This window comes from Pipra filicauda, unplaced genomic scaffold (genome assembly GCF_003945595.2).
Source record: "Pipra filicauda isolate LSUMZ 115617 unplaced genomic scaffold, ASM394559v2 scaffold115_size4368891_pilon, whole genome shotgun sequence".
Classification (NCBI taxonomy): Eukaryota; Metazoa; Chordata; class Aves; order Passeriformes; family Pipridae; genus Pipra; species Pipra filicauda.
The window spans coordinates 3,830,698-3,851,616 of record NW_024103607.1 but is presented as its reverse complement, the minus strand read 5'-3'; the positions used below and the strand labels follow the sequence as shown (position 1 = coordinate 3,851,616).

Sequence of the window (20,919 nt, the reverse complement as noted above, 5' to 3'; positions counted from 1 at the left end):
GGCATGACTAAAAATATGCCCTCTCCCTTTCCTTCACTCAAATCTTCTCTTACCCAACTTCCCCCTTTTTCCTTTCTGAGACCACTTCATTTCCGGCTGTCTAGAAACCTTTTACTGTCCTCACTTCACCACATGCAATTTGCATGAACAAAGTGTCTCCCAGCTTTCAGGCAATGATTCACACCTCCTACCTAAGCCTTCAGCTGTCAAACTACAGACATTTTTCTTCTACAACTGACTATTCCACTAAAAAGCAACCTACACAACTACATAGCATGTGTTGTAGCTGCATGGGACAAGCAGAGACAATGTCATGCCTCCACCTCTCCAAGGTACATAGCTGAAACTACATTTCTGAAGAAAAACATTATTTCTAATAGAATCTTAGAGTCATAGAATGGCTTGTGTTGGAACAGACCTCAAAGATCATGTAGTTCCAACCCCCTGCTCTGGGCGAGGACACCTTTCATTAGACCAGGTTGCTGAGAGCTCCATCCAATGTGACCTTGAACAACTGAAGCTGAATATATCCATAGGAAAGTGCAAGGTTAGCATGATCTTTACTTTGAACTGATCCGCAGAAAAAATTACTCGCTTAAAAAAAGGTGGAAAAGCGAAAGCCAATCCACTTGACCGTAGGAGGGCAACCTCAAAACAACAATGGAGTTTCAGTTCCATTTCCTATCAAACAAAAACTGCAAGAAGGAATGCTGTTCATATTCGTGTTACACTAGTGGCATGCTTGGCATTTTGATAAGGCTTTTGAGATAGGAATTTCCATGTCTTTTATGGATTCTCTCTAGCCATTTACTAGTAAAAATACTTGGTGGATTCACGCTAGAATTTTCCACCAACAGTAGGTTACAGAAAGGAGCTGATTGACAACTCTAAATTATTTCAAATTCCTTCTGATTCAGAATTCCATCTCCTGAACTGATATAAAATGACATGCTTTGGGGTAGAAGCAAGGAGTGATGATTTGTTTGCCGGTTAGTGTCAAATGTGACAGCAATTTAGATTCATAACTATCAATAAAAGAATGAATGAATGAATGAACTGCAATAACATCCTTGGTAAAATACACACAGATTGGAAAAGATACTTAAGTCACATTCTGCTCACACCAGAGTTTGAATAGATGCAGTTAAAACTAGTGGGTGATCTTAGCTAACCATTACAAACATTTTATCCATTTTTTTTTTGATCTGCAGTCATACCAAATTATTTTTACAGTGAACATCACTACCTTCAAATATCTACGGTGCAGAATATTTTGTGCCTTCCTTCTAATTTGTGGCTTTACAAAAGAAGAGTTATGAATGTTTCTGTGTCACTAAACTAATAAAAACTAAAAAATTGGGAAGATTTATATACATCGGATATAATGTTAAAGAGACCTTTGAGGTCTTATAATAGAAAATGAATCAGCTTTGGAATGAGAATCAATATTGCTCTTTTAATGAAATATTGCCAGTTTAGTGGAATAATTCAGTATTTTATTAACTGTTAGAATGATATTTTAATATGGATTGTCTGCTGGAAGCTGGTATGTCTACACAGCAGAGTTCTGTGTCCTGCAGAGTGACAGGGGCTAGTTTGGGTACAGGAAACACAGCAGACCTAGCACTCCTGCTGAGATTATATTGTGATGCAGATATACGCTGCACATGCTAACAGTGCAAAAGTGTTGAGAGCTAGGCATGCATTTCTACCTGGCACTGGAGTTTGGAGCTAGAGAATTTGGTGCAGGAGGAATGACTGAGGACACTGCAGGAACAGGGAGACCTTAGTTTGATGCCTTGCTTGAGCATCTAGTACCAACTCTTCAAGCACGCAGTGCAAGTGAGATCCTCCCTCTGCCTGATGGTGTTCCCTAAACACAGAGAAACAGAATCTTTCTTTCTCTTTAATATTTCATTTAAGCCATGCAAAGCAGAATAAAAGCATAGGAAGAGTAGATTTAAAGTACAGTCTTTTCTGAGCTCTTCCTATGAAGGCGAATTTCACAAGACAGCTTAGGCAAACTGGCAGCTGCCTGCTGCAGTCCTGGAGCCATCCCCATCTCCTTTTGCTGGCACTACAGTTGCTTTCTGCTTCTTTCTCATCTACCTAGCACTTGGGAGCAGAGAGACCATTCAAGGAGCTAAACTAGCTACCAAGAAATGTTTACCTTTCTTTAAATTTTGCTCCAACAGAAGAAGAATTAGGAGCAGGGCTGCCACCTTTAGGACAACAAATAGCTCCTAAACCAGCTTAGCTGTGTTGTAAAAGCACACCCTCAGGGAAACAGGAATCCAATTTAGTGCTGGAGTCTCCTTCTGTGGCATCTAAACATTTCTTCACTTTAAGTGAACTAGGCACTAGCAAGTACTAAGATACAGGGGCTTTTTCATACCAGTGCTCCTCTTTCTCTTCTTCCAAGAACAAAAATGAATAGATTGTTCATTTCTAGACATGTGATTCTTCTGTAACTTTTTCAGCTTTCTTACTTTTGAGAAAGTAATTCATCTTGCAGGGATTTTCCTCTATGTTTTGTCTCATGTGAGACACCTCAATGACTAGAAACACAATTAGTCCTGCAAATAAAGTCTTGGATGTTGGCATTTGCAAGAATGGGGATATCTCAGTACTACTGACAATAATTTCTCTGACAATAATTTCTCTTTGACATGAAATGCTTGCCTTAAAGTACTTTGCTGAGGTACTTTACAAAGCTATTGCTTCTTTTCCATTTTAGATGTCAAGTTCCTAGTCCCTCAAACAGGGAAGGTGACTCTAGAGTAAAAGTCTACATTACAGAAAAAGTCAAAAGAAAGAAATAGGTATCATAAATCTAGGAGATCCTTTCCAACTGAGACATCAGTCTTTCTGTACTGAGTGGAAATCAATAGGAAATGACAGATGTTATGCATGAAAGTTGCTTACAGAGCACAAAGAGGAAATTACCTGTCTTTTGCGTATCCTTGGTTATTTAGATGGCTTGGCCAACAAGCAAAGAGCCATTGAAGGCCTTCCTTAGCCCCAAAGAGTTTCAGTCCGATTTCTAAGAAAGTGCTTCAGCAAAGCACTAAGGCATACTGAGCCTTAGGGAAAACAGAAATGAAATATTCCAGCAGTGTTAGGCCAGAGGACAGCCAGAATCCAAAATCCAGGAATCAGAAGACATCATCCAAGCATTTCACCTGCAAGAGCCTGAATGAGGGTCTAAGTTCTGCTCCCTACAGTGTGCAACACCAGGATAAAAACCATCCTGGGCGGACATTTCCGAACTGATTACTGCAATCACAAAACTAGAGACTAGGTTCTCAGTCCTCACGGCTCCTTCACTCTTGTTATGTACTGGTTCAGCTTCCAGGAAAAGGGAATCGTGTGCTCTGCCCTCAACACCACACTCCGCACCCCCTGCTGCCTGTACTTATTCTGGTTACAGAGACACTAAATGTTCAGTTGCATACCAGGCCCCTAAAACTTCATGTGAAGATAGCTCTGGTCAGATCCCTGACTCACAGCTTGGGTTTCTCTGAAAAAGCTTGAGTGAATTTCAAAAGTGGACCATTTACATGTGTATCACAATTGAGATTTAAATGAGGGACAGCTGCTTATATACCTTACAACCAAACTTGAGTCAGCAGTGTAGGTACCCTCATCAGGTAAGCAGGGATCATTCAAGACCAAGTGAGGGGTAATCTAATATATGTGTTTATATTCTATATATGTGTTTATATTCTATGGTGTTTCATAGTGTGTAGACACCTGGGTAGTATCTGGGTATCATCGTGGCATGCCAGCTAGGTCTAGGAAGTGTTATGGGAGAAGGTAAGGCTTACTCCTGTAATACAACCCTGAAGTGGGTTTTGGCCCAGCAAAGACAAGGATTTAGTGGAAGTGGAAGACTAGCGTATGTTGTGTAGGATGCTGTCTAGTGAGGCGTTTGCTTGGACAATTACTGTTAAGCCTCCAATGAAAAAGGATGCACTGATGCACACTTTAGCTAAAGGCAGGGTTCTCATCTGTGGGCAAAAATATCTTAACAGCCACTCAATAAGGCGGCAAAAGACTATCACCAGGACTTATGACTTTGCTGCCTTTATGTTTTTTGCATTATTTTTACTTACAGTGCCAGGAAACACAGCCCTAAAGCAGCAGGGCATGAGTACCGGGACAAAAATAGATGCATCCAACCTGCCATTTGTTTTGTGACTACAAACCTCGTAAGAAGTGTTGCTTTTGCATCCATCCCACAGGGTGATAATTACGACATTCCCAGTGTTTCCCTTTTGCTGGGCATTATGTGTCAGTAGGAAATCAAGTGGGTCTTTGTTGTGCTGAACCACATCTAGACTGCTCCCATCCACACTGCCCTCCCGGACTCCTTCCTTTGAGCAGTTTACCGAAGGAGAGGGGCGGACAATGACGGTCGAAACACGAACCAGCAGCCCTTTGCGCTGTGCCCCGCGGGGCCGGGTGAGCTCTGAGCATAGCGGGTGCGTGCTGCAGAGGGAGGTAGAGGGGTACCAGAGGGGTTCGACGCGGTGTTCGGTGAGGTGCGGGCCCGACGTGCCTGCCCTAGACCGCCCCGGCAGGTACCGGGGCGGGGCGGTGCAGGGAGAGCCGCCCCCGGCTGCCCCGGCGCTGCCGGCGGCCGGGCATCGCATCGCGGGGAGGCGGCGGTGAGGGGAGGGCGGGGAGGAGTGTTCGGGGAGGCGGAGGCGGCTCGGCAAGGCTCGGCTCGGCACGGCACGGCACGGCACGGCACGGCACGGCACGGCAAAGAAAGACCCCCGAGAGAAAGTGGAAGTGTGCCTCGCCCCGCCGCGGCCGCCTGCACGGCACCGGCGGAGAGGCGGCCCCGCCGCCTCGGACTCGGGCTGCTGCTGAGACCGCATCCCCCCGAGGTGAGTGCTGAACTCGGGCAGGGCAGGGAGGGGGCGGCGGGGTGTCCGGCAGGCGAGCACCGCAGCGGGGCTGCCTTTCGGGTCTCCAGCGTCGGGATCTGGATGATGAGGAGGCACGTTTTGCGGAGGGGTTTCGTTGGTGGTCTCTGTGTGTATTGGGGGGAGTGAGGAGGGTGGTGGTGTGTGTGTGCGTGCTTTTTCTTCTGTTCGTGTTCCTTTTTGTCCGAGTGTCCGTACCCTGCCCATGGCCAGCGGCCCCGCAGCCTGGCGCCAGCCCTGGTGGGCTCTGCCCAGAGGGCGGCAGGAGCCGCCCGCTCTCCTGCTGGGGAGCGAGAGAGGGAAATACGGTGGGTCAGTGAGGTGCTGGGCTCTGCCCGCTCTCATTGTGTGCAGAGGTGAGAAAACTAACCCAGGCTCTGTCAGATGAGCACTTTTCTTTAAAGGAGCCCCTTTGTGGACACGCCGTTGCCCTTCCCGAGCCCCCCGTTTGGGGCGGAGAGATTGCCGTGAGCTGGTGGAAATCAGTGCTGACAGGCAGCTGGGTGGCGATTTTCTGATAAACGTTTTCGTTCATTGGTAGTGTCAGTCGGTTAAATCCCAGTGTTTTGTGGGAGTGTGCCTACCGAATGGGTGACAGAAGGACTTCAGAGCAATGTTAGCAATGTTCACGCTCGTTTCCAGCACCAGCTCGCCTCAGGTGGCTCCTGAGCCCCTGTACCGCTGTGCCGGGCTGGAGCGCTCTCTGCGCCCGAGTTTCGCAATTGGTAACTTGCATCTATGAGGTTGGATACCAAAATGCCTGGCTTTACACCCGGGCTGGGCTTGCTGGCCGTGGGAGCCTGCTCTGGAGGCTTGCTCTGGAGAAATACGATTTTTCCTTCCCTCCGGAAAGATAGGGAATAACGTGTCAGGAGAATCCCATGTGTTTCAGAAAGGGGGTTATGATGCAATTTAGGTGTTTGCACAGTGAGTTTAGGAACTTTAGTCTCCTGCTGTGGGCTGTTTCTGGGCAGAATCTCAGGCAGAGCATGGTTTCTCGGCTCCTGTTCCCACAACTTTATAAGAGACTATTCTCTTGAGCTTTCTATTCTCCATGTATTCTGCTTATGGAGTCCTGGCTAGACTCACTATAATCACTACCAAAAATGAGAGGGCAGTGCTGAAGTAGTAGCTTATTACGTGATGTTTTACTTTGGAAATGATTTTGTGGGTGTAAAAACATTTTCGACTTCATTGCCAGCATCTGAGATGTGACCTGAGGGTAAAAAAAAAAAAAAGGCATAGTACATATATGTGTATATGTGTACAGTAGGTTCAAAGCGATGGGACAAGTTCTCTTGACTGGGCTATTGTTCGGAAACAGCAGGGGTGCCATTAAAAGTACTGGTGAAGACTGGGATTAGGGTGATTGGTAAGCAGAGCTCTGAACCATAGCAGTGATTTTGTGTTGTGGCAGCATTCAGAAATCCCAGCTGTAAATCACATTATACAAAGAGAAAGCCAGCGCCTGGCCTCAAGCGATGACACAGGTACAGCAAGCAATTTGTAAGAGGAAGGAATAGAGGGGAAGCCATTTGTCTAATATTACATAGGTTAAGCCAGAGCTCAAAGTTCCCAGACTGTAACTGGCTTTATATATTTTGTCTCTGTTATAAAACTTTTTCATTATGAATTGAACCTTTCCTGATTATGGAATAATTTTCTAAGTACTAGCAGTAATGTTTGAGGTGTAGTATGCAGAACATGTATTTAATATGTAAAATGAATAAACATCAACAATTTTTGAAATGGGAGACCAAAATACTTCCAACTGGAAGTGTACAAAATTCTTTAAATAAACATTCCTAGGATATCATATATTCTGTAATTGTACAGTAGGAATTAAATGGAGCTTGAGTTGCTTGGAATTTGTAGTGTTGTTTGAGGCAACTGACCATCATGATAACAGTGGTTTATTGTGCTACTTTGAAAGAGCTCTTGCATTTTATACTAATATTATGCTACTTTTAAGTAGTATGATTATTTCAAACCAGGATAATGAGATGAAAAGCATTTGGCATACACCCGTGTAAAACAAGATTTTAGTGCTAAATTCAGATCCTTTCTTGAAGGTATCTATAAAATACCATGGTTTTGCAGGGTGTCATACCAAGGAAAATAGACATCTAGGTTAAAGCTGTCTTAAGAAATTTTTGTCATGAAATGACAGTCAGAGCAGCAGTTTCAACCACATTTTTCCTCTTTTGGAAGGGAATGGTTTCTTAGCTTAGAATGGAAGCTCTTACTAAGTCAACATGAGGTAAATGGCCATAATAAATGGGACACTTGAATGAGATGAATTACAGATTTGAATATGAGCCTCTTCTGTTTCACCAACAAATTATTTCAGAGTGATTTCTGTGTGTTTGTTTCACAAAAAAAAGTGCTTAAATATGTAGTTTGAATATACATGTACACATATACACAGAGAGGGTTTTTTTGTTCAATTGTGAGATACAACAGACAATACTCTTCCAATCTGAATAATGCTTTTATTCAGATTTTCATGAACATGAATTCATTTTTTGTGCAGTTCTATAAAAAGTGACAAAATAGCGAAATTCTCATCTGAGTTAAAAAAGCCACGACAAAAACAAAACAGAAAAATGCAACCCCAGACAAGCATCATGGTCCAAAGCCACTTTGTACGGTCTGTCAGTACTATCTCAAGTTAATGTTGCGTGTTGGCTTGTTACAAAGTGAGGTAAACCTCACTTGCACATTCCCTGTTTTTTCCACTTCGTCTTCTTTCCGCTACTAACTGTTAATCAGGTAATTGTAGCTAATGAACATAGAAAAATGTTACAATCCTGCACAAAATTAGCAGTAATTGGGGATGCAGTTGATGATCTCTGGGAATGTTGTGTTTTCACGTGTTGGCAACAACAGCAGCTACTGGGGATACTTACCATTTTGTGGGCCAGACTTGCTGGTTTAAGACTCTCCCAAGTCTGTGTGAAATACAGTTTGCTGCATCTTTCTGAAAAAGATGACAAATAGTTTTTTGGCTTAGTAAGATGAAAGAAACAGCCTGGCAGGCAGCTCACTCTAACCTTTGCACTCAGATTTGTTAATTTTCCCTAAGGTGTGTGTTTCATGTGGTGCTAAGCCTAGCTGTTAATTCATTTAGCTTCTTAGAGGCATTTCACAGCAATCAAATAGACATTAATATGTGTGTGTATATGGCTATTCGCACAGCCTTTTTGTCGAGTAATTATTAATAAATAATTAATATTAATAATTAATTAATATTAATGATTAATAAATTATTAATAAACTTACACATGCCTGTAAGTGTATATATTCCTGGTCTGTCTTATCACATATGCAGAAGAGGAGAGTTGGATTATGGATTTTAGTTTTTATTCCTTCTTTCTAAATGATCCACTTTAAAATAGCACTCTCCCTGATTCCTGGAAGTGTTAATGCAAACATTACATCTGTTTACTCAGGGAAAGATTTTTCTCTTCCCTGAAATCTTTGGGATCATGAAGGCAAGCCATGCAAGTAAATGGTTTTAGAGGGGGTTGACTTAACTGTGATTTTTGGATCATACGTAGAGGAGTACCTGGTTAATTCCAGACATGCTAAATATGGCTTGTTCCTTTCTGGAATGAATGTGTGTCTAGGATAGGTATCAAATCTTAACTTCAGTGGGCTTGAAAACATGGAAGAGCGCATGCATCCCCAGCAGTGCAAGGCTGACAGCTGTGTTGACTCAGAGATATAGGCACTGTGGTAGCCAAGCTAATTTTTCTGGTCCTTCTAGGCTTAAGCCACTCTCATCTGAGTTGGTGGGAGAAAGAGTAAGTTCTGGATGAAAAATACAAATTCCTCCAGAATACCACATTTCTTGTAGCAGCTGAAAGGTATTTGAAGTTATTTTGCAAATTGTTTAAAGCTTTCTTTTTCCTCCCTCAGTGAAAATGGCTAAGTTGTCAAAGCTGGGTTTGTTGTGTGAATATATCTGGCAATGAACAGCTACTGCTCAAAGATTTGTCAAAAGGAAATTGGGTAGTATGATTTCAGCCTGTAGTGAGATGCTAGAAGCTAGCATTGTCCCAGAGGCGTGCAAGGATTTCTTGTAGGTACCTAAGGTATAATGTAGCTGTGGCACAAGCATATAACTGAACCTCATCAGGCAGTAAAATCCAGGTGACAAAGATACTGCTTGGGGTTCAGAAGACATAGTAGTTTTTATGATGCTCAGTCTCAAACTGGGAGTGCAGTAGTCCTTGCAAATGGAAATTCTGTTGTCACATGAAGCAGTATTCAGTGGATTTGATAAACTGATGTAAAGCTTGGGGGGCTCTGAGTGCAGACATGTGCATTTAATGCAAAGCAGTCGGAGTTGCTTCAGCATGCGAGATCGTGCCCTGGGCTCATGATTCCTCAGTCCTGTCACATCTCTTCCTTTCCCAGCAGGACATGCTCGTCTACATCCCAGTGTGCCAACACAGCCATATAAAGGAAAGGATATAAAAACACTGCAAGCTACTCTGCTCTGCTTCCACTTCCTACCGCAGATACTGTTTTGATGTCAAGTGGCCTGGTACTTCCTTGACCCCTTTCACTGTTCCTCACTGAATGTGTTTTAGCATCAAATAATTTGGCTGTCACTTTAGTCCCAGGTTCAAGTCTCCCGATTGTTCACACTGCATATGTGCTAATGAATTCAATATCCCTACCAGCAATAGAGAAGTAGTTCCTTCTGAAGAAGGGCAGGGGGAAAAAAAGGCATTGTTGGCTGGCTAATTTGCTTCAAGGTCCGCTTTGGACGAACAGTATGGGCACAGACCCTGCCAAGTTTGGCTTCCTCTGCCTGGGACATTTCTCTAGCAATCTCCCAGGAGGTCTTCTGCCCTTAACTGCCCCCTCATGCCTGTGTTATAAAGAGCTTGGAAGCACTCCTGAGTGTCAGATCTGGCTGGGCTTTAATAAGAGACCCTGGCCCTGATGGTGGTCAAGTAGATGGTGACAGCATCAGCAGTTTTACTCCACTTCTGTATCAACTGAGATTTTGGTATTTAATCATCTTTTCTATGGTTACATATTCTTTCTCCCCCTGTGAAAGGAAATGTATGTACAAACAGCATACAGGAGGTGCAGGGTACCCTAATAGACAGCCATTGTCTTAAGACTAAGTGTTCCTCAGGGTGAGGAAGTCAAGCTAGTTCATGGTAACTTTCATTAACAGGGTGGAATTTTTATTTGTATGTTTTGTCTATTGTTGTAACTACTAACTAGGCTTTCTGAATTTATGCTTGCATTAATACTTATTTGTTGCAAATATTGCCATTCAGAATCCTGAGGGTTTTGGTGGTTGTTTTTGTGGCTTTGTTTTGTTTTTGTGTGTTTTTTTTGTTTGGTTTTTTTTGTTGTTTGTTTGTTTCCTTCAAAAAGGTGAAATTTTATTCCTTGGTACAAGACTGGTAGCTTTTGCACTGGTAAAGGTTATCGCTGTCCCCTGTCATATTCCTTCAACTTTTAGTCAAACAGAGGATGTTTGAGGTTGATGTTACATTTCCCCTAAAAAGATTTAATAGAAGGTGCTGGATTGGGGTAACTGTGCAGTTGTTGCAGAAAGAGGAATCCTGGGCACGCAAAGGGAGAGCCCACAGCAGCTGGGCAGCGTCATGCTGGCTGTGGCATTCACTGCTGCTGCCGAAGCAGTCCATGGGCCAGACGGAAGTTGTCTTCCAGTGGACCTGAATACTTGATCAGTAATTAATGTAGTTGCCAACAGTGCAAGAGGGCAGAGTGAGGTGGTTTTACTATGTTCTTTATATAGTTTTCCAAAAATGGAATACACCACTTTCAAACTGTCTTCTCATTATTAGTTTTAAATACGGCTACTGCAAGTGATGTCTGCTGGAATGAGCAGTCAAATGTCCTCATTGTTTCAGTGGTGACCTTTAATACATATAATAAGTGCCTGTCCCTGCTCTGAAAAACTTCCAGTCTATCAGATGAGAGAAGAGCAAGGGAAAATTAGGTAGTGTCCACAGGGACAAAAGAGGTAGCAAACATAATTTAAGTCAGAGGAGTTTCATTAGCTAAGAACACATTCCATTTCTGTTTTTTTGTTTTATATAGTAAGCCATCATTAGACCAGCTAGGTCTTAATATTTTAACTACTGTAATTTAAATAAAATCCATAGGATTTTTAAAAAGTCAGTTCTGTGCCAGTAAGTAGGACTGAATTTCCCAGCAGTTCAAGAGCAAGGACCCTGGAAACAGAGGAGGGAAGGAAAATGGTGGTCTACTTTTAAGGAACAAAGCCAGTTACTCTCTTCAGATTGTCTGCACGTGTGTCAAGTCACACACGGCCATACCCATTAATGAAATAGTGACCCACGTGGTAGGTAAATTTGTCCTCCCTGGTTTGTGATGCACGATGAAGGTGATGGGCCATGGCAGTGTGCTGTAGCTGTTTGCACCAGTTGTCTGGCCTAGAAGTCAAAGAAATGTGCACGCAGATGAAGTCAAGTACTCTAGGCCCTTTTGTTACCTACCCTTGGCTCTTCACTCAATGCAGCATTCTCTTCTGCACTGGGGATGAGAATATTTGAGAGGCCAGTGTGAGGTGGTGGAGTGTGGCTGCACTGGTAGACGGGCTGTGTGCATTCCAGAAGGTTATTTGCGCTGATTAAATAGGCTGGTATTTTGGAATGACTAAGGGTGGGCCTGGGTATCTTCCGTGCTTAAATGTTAGCTGATCTTCTCAGAAAGAAAGGACAGCAATGTTGTTGGCTGCTCTTGCAGCATATTTGCTGAAGTCACACTTATGGAGGAAATGTTTCCTTGGGTTTTGGTTTTTTTTCAGTCCTGTTTGTGGGCTGAGAGCACATATGTGAATTCCTTCTTAGGTCAAACACACACAGTTCTCATACAGAGCCTGCTGCTTAGGATGCTAGGGAGAGGCACATCTAGCTCACAAAAGTTAGGACTCAAAGCCCTGTCTTGTTGGGGCTAGAAATGATTTTTGTAGTCTTCCTTGTATTGTTTCTGCATTTTTGTCTTCGTTCATTCTTGGTAAGACATTGGCAAGTCATGGATACCACTTATAAGAGTAAATAAGTGACAACTGTTGTTTAGTGTCCTTTTATTGAAGATGTCTACTTTCACAAAAAGTTTAACAACCATAGAGGAAAGAAATCAGGGAATTTTATGAGGGAGTGGATCAAGCATAATACAGAATGCTGTTTTGCTTTTGTGTTTTAGCACAGAGCATGTCTGAGAACTCTGCTAACCTGGGAACCAGTGCGACTGAACAACTTGAAATACTTTATGTATAACTATAATACTATAACAGAGTTCAAATTGCTCTCAAAACCCTTCATTTATTCTTGCTAATTTAAAAAAACCACAGATTTGCAGATTGTTTTATATTGACACTTGTTAAATTTCACCTAATATTTGACAGCTGAAATCTACACGTGCCATTTCCAGCTCCCATCTGGTGCTGCTACTGGCTACTGATGACCTTTCCTCTTCTCTTCCAAAGACATAATGATTCAGGAGTGAGTTAATAAGATATATTAAAGGAAAACAGGAAGAAAACCAATCCCATTCCTTACCACTCAGCCTTCATTTTGTGACTCCACTGACTGTTTTTGTGGAAATGCAGGAAGCCACCAGTTGTGGTTCTTCTGTTTCAAATGGCATTTTGATTCCTTTTCAAAACTGTTCTTTTAAATTACTATCATTACTACTGAAAACAAACAGTACTATCATTACTACTGAACAAAGGTTAAAGTGCCTATCAATACATCAAAAATACATGATTGCAACTGAGAAAAATGGTTAAACTTATTCCCTGTTAAATGTTTTTATAGTATAATTTTTAGTATTATCCCAGTGATCAGCCTGGGATCAAAGAGTTCCTTAGATGAGTATGCTGTCTTTCTTCTTCGCCCACCTCCCTTAAATAGTGTGGCTTCTTCCTGCAGGGACTTGATGACAAATCATCTAAAGTTAATTTGTTAGTGTCCTAAACAGTACTGAGCAGAATATAGGTGTTCTCATTAGCTCTCTTATTGCCTGAGTGTCAGCACAAAACTCTTGAGGATCTGTTTGTAACATGAGTATGTCTTGATTTGCTTAATACACATTTTTATCCAATCATGGAGATGGCATTTAGCTGTGCTCTGGCTTCCAAATCCTTGGTGAATTAGTCTTAAGTGACCAAAATCAACAAAAAATGTCTAAAGACTTACTGTGATTGATGTTTCTCTCTTCAGAGTGACTGGGTTTTAAAATAGTTGAAGGTTTGCTTAAACATCAGGCTACAGGGTTATTTACTGCTACGGGGAGAATTTCTGGTAGCTGTGCTCTATCAGCACACACCATCTTGTGAAGTGTATTTTTTTATGTTTGTGGAGTTAATACTACTGTCACAGCAGTGCAGAGTAACTTACTCTTTGATGAAAGATTAATACTGTAACACTTTGGTTTTGTAACATTTGGTTGCCGATTTCTTTTGGATTTTGTTTAAAAAGTCTTCTCGTGATGAACTGGTACTGAGATCTTACTTGTGTGTGTTAATCATGCTGGAGGATACAGAAAACTGCCTTTTTTTTGGGGGGGTGTGTAATCATGGGCATTGAAATTTGCTAGATATTGCTCATGATTCTCAAAGAATCAGGAATTAAGCACACTAATACCCTGGAGCTTGGTTCAAGTTTCCCTTGAAAAAGGAACATAATCCAGAGAATGAGAATCCCTTAAATGGGCTGACATTCTTTGTTCGAAATACTACTTTGTTTATCTGTTTATTATCTCTACAAAGGGAAAGTAGATTCCTTTACTGTAACTAAGTTTTAAGGAGTTAACAAAATCAATTTAAGGGGTGAAAAACTGGATTAATATCCCAGAGTTATCTAAGGAATTGTGTGTTTGTGTAATGGTAAAGATTGCTTTAAGTATTTTTCAAGGTAAAACTGGTAGTTTCACTGTGAATTGTGTATGTCCTGAGAAGGTGAGAGGACTGTGTATTGAAATGACCACTGACCCATGTTTAGTTAATGCATCCATACTGCATAAAGTTTGAGTATGTATTCAGGCTATATTTTACTTTAAAGTAAAGGTATTTATAATACCGATATGACTACTGTACTCTGGGATACAGTTTGTCATCTTATCTCAGTTTTGGCCTGGGAAGAGAGCAAGTGTGTGGTTTTTATTTTTGTTTAAATCACAACATAGGGCAACAGCACTTTGAGCCTTTGTGCTGCAGAAAATGAAAGCATAAGGAGTCTATATCTGTGACATGACAAATGGGGCCACCATTTCAGTCTTCCAAAGCATGGTAATAATGGAGTTAAATGCTGGAGCACTCATACCCTGTCACAAAATTTAAAGTATTTTTTGGTGTAGGATACAGCTTCCTCCAGTGCTGCCCGGCCTCTTCCTAACTGTGGCAACACAGTTATGTGTTTTACCTCCTCAAACACTGAGAGGCCACAAAAGCCTAAGTATAATTCTCAAATGTATCAATATATTTTTATTGTGTGTGTTATCTGTGTGTATAAATGTGTGTGCATACATATGTATGTGTGTACTGTAAAACCCCAAGTCTCCAGCTACAAGCTCACCAAAGTGTTTTACTTTAAAAATACACAAGGCTCCAACAATATCCACACTCTGGACATATTAAAAGAGCCTTTGGTTCTTTTGACACTTTAAGAGAGAATACAAAGGAGAAACGCTGCACACATTTTCTCAGGAGGTACTTTATTGGTAAACTTTAGGAAATAAGAGATCTTGGCAAAAGTTTAAAGGGTAACATACAACCAAAACAAAGCATTCCACAAAGCATTGACTTAGCACATGCCAACCCATACAACTTAGCAAAATCCAATCCATTTGGTCCCAAGTTACCCAATATATTAAGAAAGGAGATTAATAGAAGAAGAAGGAACAATGAAAGAGAGAGAAAAAGAGAAGATCATAGTTACCACCGGTGTCCTGTGAGAGTCCAGCTTCCACGTGGCCAGGTGGAAGGTCTCCAGCACAGATGGAAAGAGATCACATGTTGCTGTTTTTACTGCTTTGTCCCCCCTGTGGCCGCTCCTCCCAGGTGGGACTCCTGGCCTAGTGGCCGCTCTAGGACAGGATGGGGAGAGGTGTTCCCACTGTGCCAACCAAGCAGAGACTGGATTAAGGGTACCAGGGGGCGTGGTGTGGGTGTGCTCCCGGCTGCCTTTGACTGACAGCTGCTCTGGGGTCGCTCGGTGAGGCTACAGGGGCTGAGGTGTGGGGTAGGGCATTACCTCACCTCCGTGAAAATCGACCTGTCCCCCCCACACCCGCAGCTGAGTTGTTCCGAGCCAGTGCAGTAATCCAGTGTCTCACATGTACGTATATGTACATGTCTGGAGAGGTCTGGAGACACACTATCTATAACACTGCCGATGCTTTTGAGAACGCACGCAGGATCACTCTCGAGAAGAAAAGACAACGCAGAAAGATTCGTGCCTTGCAGAATATACCACCTAAGGAGTCTTTCTGCTGTGTCTTTTGCAACCAGAGGTGCCTGTCTCGTATTGGTCTTTTTAGCCACCAGTGTGCTCGTAACAAACGTGGGTAAAGCCCTTCCCAAATCTTCGTTCGCGAAGCCTAGCCATGATGATGATGATGACATGTACATATATAGACGTCGTTTCTGATTAATATTTCCCAAGAAGCTGGAAGTTATCCTGTAATACAAATAAGTTTTCATCTTAATTTTAAGGAGGAGAGGGTTCCTAAAACTTAGCAAGAGTACCTTCAGCAGCTGAACTTTGTAAAGTCTACATTTTTCTGGCAAGTTCAAAACCTGTAGCAGAAGGTACTTGCTCATGCAGTCTAGAAGATAAAGTGTTTTTTTGCATAAATGTTACCAGCTTGTATCAAGAGCTGCAGCATTCAGTTAGACATGCTGCTTTATAAGGGAAAAAATAAAATCCTGTGCATGTACTTCAGCAATTTGTCATTGCTTTTCAAGCTTATTAACTTATAAGTAGCATTTAATGAGGATAACCACAAAGTAATTGATTTATAGAGTATGTTTATTGGTTCCCTAATGAATTTATGCATTAAATTTAGAGTTCCTCAATGAATATGTTAATCTATTTTTATATTTTGTATACATTTTGTTCTGTAAATAAACAAAAATATTTCTTCAAGGTCTTTATTCCAGGCTGCAGGTTGTCCATATGAGTGCCCAGTTTAAACTTAGTGTAGACTTTTCTCCAGTGGACCCACTGCACCCACAGCTGAGCCCCTCAGTCAGGCTGGTGGCACCTCTATGAAAATGTATTTAAGAAAGGGCAGTACACCACAGAACAGAGCGGGGGAAAAAGGTGTGAGAAACAACCCTGTGAGCACCCGGGTCAGAGAAGAAGGGGGAGGAGGTGCACAGTGCCAGAGCAGATATTTCCCTGCAGCCTGTGACAGGAACAGTAGTGGAGCAGGTATTTCCCTGCTACCCATGGAGAAACATGCCAAAGCAGAGAGCTACCCAGACTGCAGCCATGGATAAACCCACGTTGGAGCAGGCAGATACGGCCATAAGGAACTGCAGCAAGTGGAGGGCCCATGTGGGACTTCAGCCTGCGGGAAGGACCCATGTTGGAGCAGTTTTTAGAGAACTCATGCTGGATCATATGCGGAAAACTGAGGAGGAAGGAATGACATGGAAGAACTGGTTGTGGTCCATAGACCAACCAAAACCTGCATTTCCCCATCTCCCTTAGGGGTAGCGGAAGGAATCAAGAGTTGTAATGAAGGAGGGAAATGGAGCCTGGGAAGAGGAGATGGATTAGTTTTTGTCTCTGTTTCTCAATGTTCTACCTTAATTTACAAATAATTAATTTTCCCCAAGTTAGGCCTGTTTTATCCATATTGGTAGTTGGTAAGTGATCTCCCTGTCTTTATCAGGATCCGTGATTTTCTCCATCTTCTTTTCTGCCTCTGACCTGTTGTTGAGGAGGGATGAGAGAATGGCTAGATGGGTGGTTGAAAGCTGGCTGACATCAACCTTCAGCAACAACCTAGACAATAATTTGCATTTGGACTATCAAATCATAACTATAAAATCCTGTAATTCTGCAGCTGTAATCTGTAATCAGATTATGAATCTCTAATAAATTTTATGGTTTATGATCTACAATGTTTAAGAAAATAATAGGCTGCAGTGTATTCATGTTTTTTCTTTTTCTAATTTTTACACACTTAATATTAAAAGTACTGAATTCATACTAGTATACAATAATTCAACTCGGACTCACCTTTTAAAGAACTGATTGTACTAATTTATGGTTGTAAGTGACATATTTAACCACAAGGCTCCTTCCTTTTACCTTTTAGGTAGCTCACCATACTTCTACATAATTCAGCTAGTTGTGCAAATTTAATTGAAAAAGGAATAAAATCATCTTAAGAATGTCATCATGGCTGGGCTTTGCGAACGAAGATTTGGGGAGAGCTCTGCCAACATTTACTACAAGCATGCTGGTGGCTAAAAAGGCCAGTACGAGATAGACAGGGCAGGTTGCAAAAGGCACAGCAGAAAGACTCCTTAGGTGGTATCGGCAAGACACGGTTCTTTCTGCGTTGCCTTTTCTCCTCAGGAGTGATCCTGCGTGTGTTCTCGAAGGAGACAGCAGTGTTATAGATGGTGTGTCTCCAGGCCTCCCGATTGAAGGCCAGAGTAGACCAGTTATGTTGATCAATATGGCCAAGGCTGAGATGTTGTTTCAGGGAGTCCTTGTATCTTCTCTTTGGGGCTCCTCTCATGCGGCAGCCGGTGACAAGTTCACCATAGAGCAGGATCTTAGGGAGGCGGTGGTCCTTCATCCTTGAGACATGCCCTGCCCAGCACAGCTGTGTTCTCAGTAACATGGCCTCAATGCTTGTGACTGCTGCTTGTTCTAGAACAGACGTATTAGTCACATATAGAATGTATAGCAAAACTAAATGCATTGTGCCTATGATCACATGGCAAGAATAACCATTTTAGTGCTTAAGGTGAAAAATTTATCAATTGGTAACATAAACTAATTAATGGCTGGTTTTGCAATGAAAATAATACTGAATCTTACCTCCAAATTGCAACCTCTGTAGGCCAAGTAGGACATGTAATCACTGGCACTGAATATAGTACGACTGAAATGCTCTTGCATCTTCATGGACATAAGTGTTCATGGACATATGTGGACATACATGGACATCTTTTTCCCTTGAAGCAATGTGTTACTGCATATCCAAATTGTGTGAGAAATTGGCATGCAGCACTAAAACATTGTTCTGGAAAAAAGGATGCCTCTTCCTTGATGTAGTCTGAGTTTTGAGACATTATCTGTAATGGTTTCAGAATAAATGGGGACCTCAGCTATGTGGTCAGAGAAGCATTTTCTCCAACCCTGTTTTTTGTACATATTGCAGCTAATACTTAATTATTCATCCTTTAAGGGGCATAATACTGATCTTGACTTAGTCTATTATGTTGTCTGTGAATATATGACATTGAGTTTAGATTAATTTAATCTAAAAAGCACATTACTAGTGTAATTTATTCAGTATCTTCTTAACAAAGAAAATAGCATTTATTTAAAGTAATTCAAAAGAAGGAAAGACTTCTCCCTCATTAGATAAGATATCTGCAAAATCTTGGTTCTTCTCTAAGCACACAGAAGACTGGTTTGTCATTTAATGCCTTATTTTGTAGCAGTGTGGAAATACTGTTTTTTTAGTTGCAACTACTGTAACACAACAAATACAGTTAATTTCTGCAAAAGGACTTTATGAACTGTTTCATAACCTATTATATGATAGAAAGTAGCAAGCAAAATTCACTAAAATTAGGATTAACTACCGAATTAAATGCTGTGGCAAAACTTCACTTGAGGGAAAAAGATCCCTTTTCTTGTAGGTATTAGCATTCTAGAAAGCAGATATTAACATTTTAATACCACATTGCCCTCTCTTCCTGTCTTTCCTTCATGGAAAGCATTCCCCTGTACTGCATCATGTCTGCTGAAACTAGTGGAGTTGACAAAAATTGATGTGAACAATTGCAAACACCGCAGACACAACTGCCTTTAACAGCCTTAATGGCTTTGGCTCCTAGTGATAGCTCTCTTTGTTTTGCCCAGATTTTGTGACCAATACAGTAAACTGTACAGGTTTGCTTTGATGATTTTCTTTTTCATGTGTTCTCAGTTTGGATTCAAAGTAAATACTATTTGTATCATCTCTGCAAATCTAGAATGAATTACACTGTTCCTGGTATAATTTGGTTTAGCTCCAGGGTAAATCAATGCTGTTGTACCAATTTACAGAAGCAAAGGCAGCATCTCAAAAAGTCATTTACTGTAATACTAATGTAATAAATAGTAACATTTATTAGTAATAAATATAGTAATACACTATATGAGAAATCTTGTAGAAGTGCACTGAAATGGAGTAAATATTTTCTTGTTATAAACTCTCAAATCTTGTGTTTGGTTTCAAAGTATAAACATCCATTTGTAAGGAAAAACCCCCTGTATCTTATGCGTACAGAATTAAGGTGGGGTCCTCCCTTCTGCCTTCCAGGTAACTCACCATACTTTTACATAATTCACATTTAGAGCGTTGAATGTGGGAATGTGGATTACTGCTTAGACATCTGTCTTTTTTTTTCAGCCATGTGTTTTGGGGGTAAAAGAGAATAAAGAACTTATTAAAATAGGTTTGGGGGAGAGGTGCCAAAATAATCTTATTACTGAAGCAGCAGGAATTTCATTCGTAGATATCTAATCACCACCAAAGCCGTCATACCAGAAGTCCTCAAAGACAGAATTTTGGTTGTACTCTTCATGGGTGAGAAATTTTGTCCTCAAAAAAGGATGCAAAGGTAAATATCTTAAAATATCTTGAAATACCATGATTTGCAGTAAAATAACTGTCTTGTTTAAGTGAGAAACATACATTAGAAAAACATCACTGAAAGTGGATCAATTGCCACTTCTTACAAACAGAGTATACAAAAGAGGAACTGCGTCTATTCTTCATTTGGTCTCCGCTTTGTTTCAGAAGTCACTGTTTCCTAAAATTTCCTTTCGTGTATACTTAAAACAGAAAATAGTGAAGTTCTCATTAAGGATTTGTGAGAATGAATAAATGCACTTAGTAAAAGTGTATGAGATTTCTGTCTCTAGAACAGGCCTCTTAAGAACCACTCATCAGTCTTCTATCTGCATGTAAGCTCAAGTCTTTGAATTAATTTATTATTCACAGTTATTAGCAGTACATACTTGAAGCCTGATTACACAGTAGCCAAAAAGACAATCTTGCACTTCAACAGTGATGACTTTATCTGTCTAATGAAGGCAGAGTTGAATCTCAGCATGGATTTTAGCAGTACTGCTACCTCAGGCTTTCAGAGTGCTAGTCATTTAATCATATGTTCATCCTTGCAGTCCCTAAGTTAATAACTTTAAATTTTGAAGGATGCTTCTCTGTGTGTGTTATCTATGTATATTTAATATACGTATATCTAACACAGGGGTGTTAGTCAGTTTGATTGCATGAGATGTTTTGCAGAAACTTTGAAAAAAAAAATCCCTTTTTAGCTACCAGTTTTCTGAGGGCTTCTCAAGTAGTTTTCCCAGAAGCATTTGCTGTCTGTCTTTTGAAAGAACAAGTGTTGATCATGGATGCCATACCTGAGGGAAGACAGGACTAGGTTGTATCAATGTTACTGATAAATCAAAAATGGCTGTTGCAGTATGTTGTACATGCTCACGTTCATATTGTAATATGCAGTACAAAAGTATTAAGGACAGAGCTGAACTGAACTTGTTTGGGTTACTTGTTGAACATTTGGAGAAACGTAATATTACCATTTTGCATACACTGCAAGAGACTAAAAAGCAGAAAAAGAGAATTCTTCAGATAAGCAGTCATTTTGTGCAGTACTCAAGAATAAATGAGAAAACCTATTGTAGTTCTCCCGTTT

The 20,919-nt window shown here is 41.1% G+C and overlaps 1 protein-coding gene across 1 annotated transcript in view; it reads left to right on the top strand.

The window, feature by feature from the left end:
• The first annotated feature begins 4,766 nt into the window (after window positions 1-4,766).
• Window positions 4,767-20,919, top strand: part of MYO16 (myosin XVI) — a 361,410-nt gene continuing 345,257 nt past the window's right edge. Inside the window, exon 1 of the mRNA XM_027743481.2 lies at window positions 4,767-4,895. The gene's annotated coding sequence lies outside the window, so the exon portion shown is untranslated. The remainder of the gene's footprint in view (window positions 4,896-20,919) is intronic.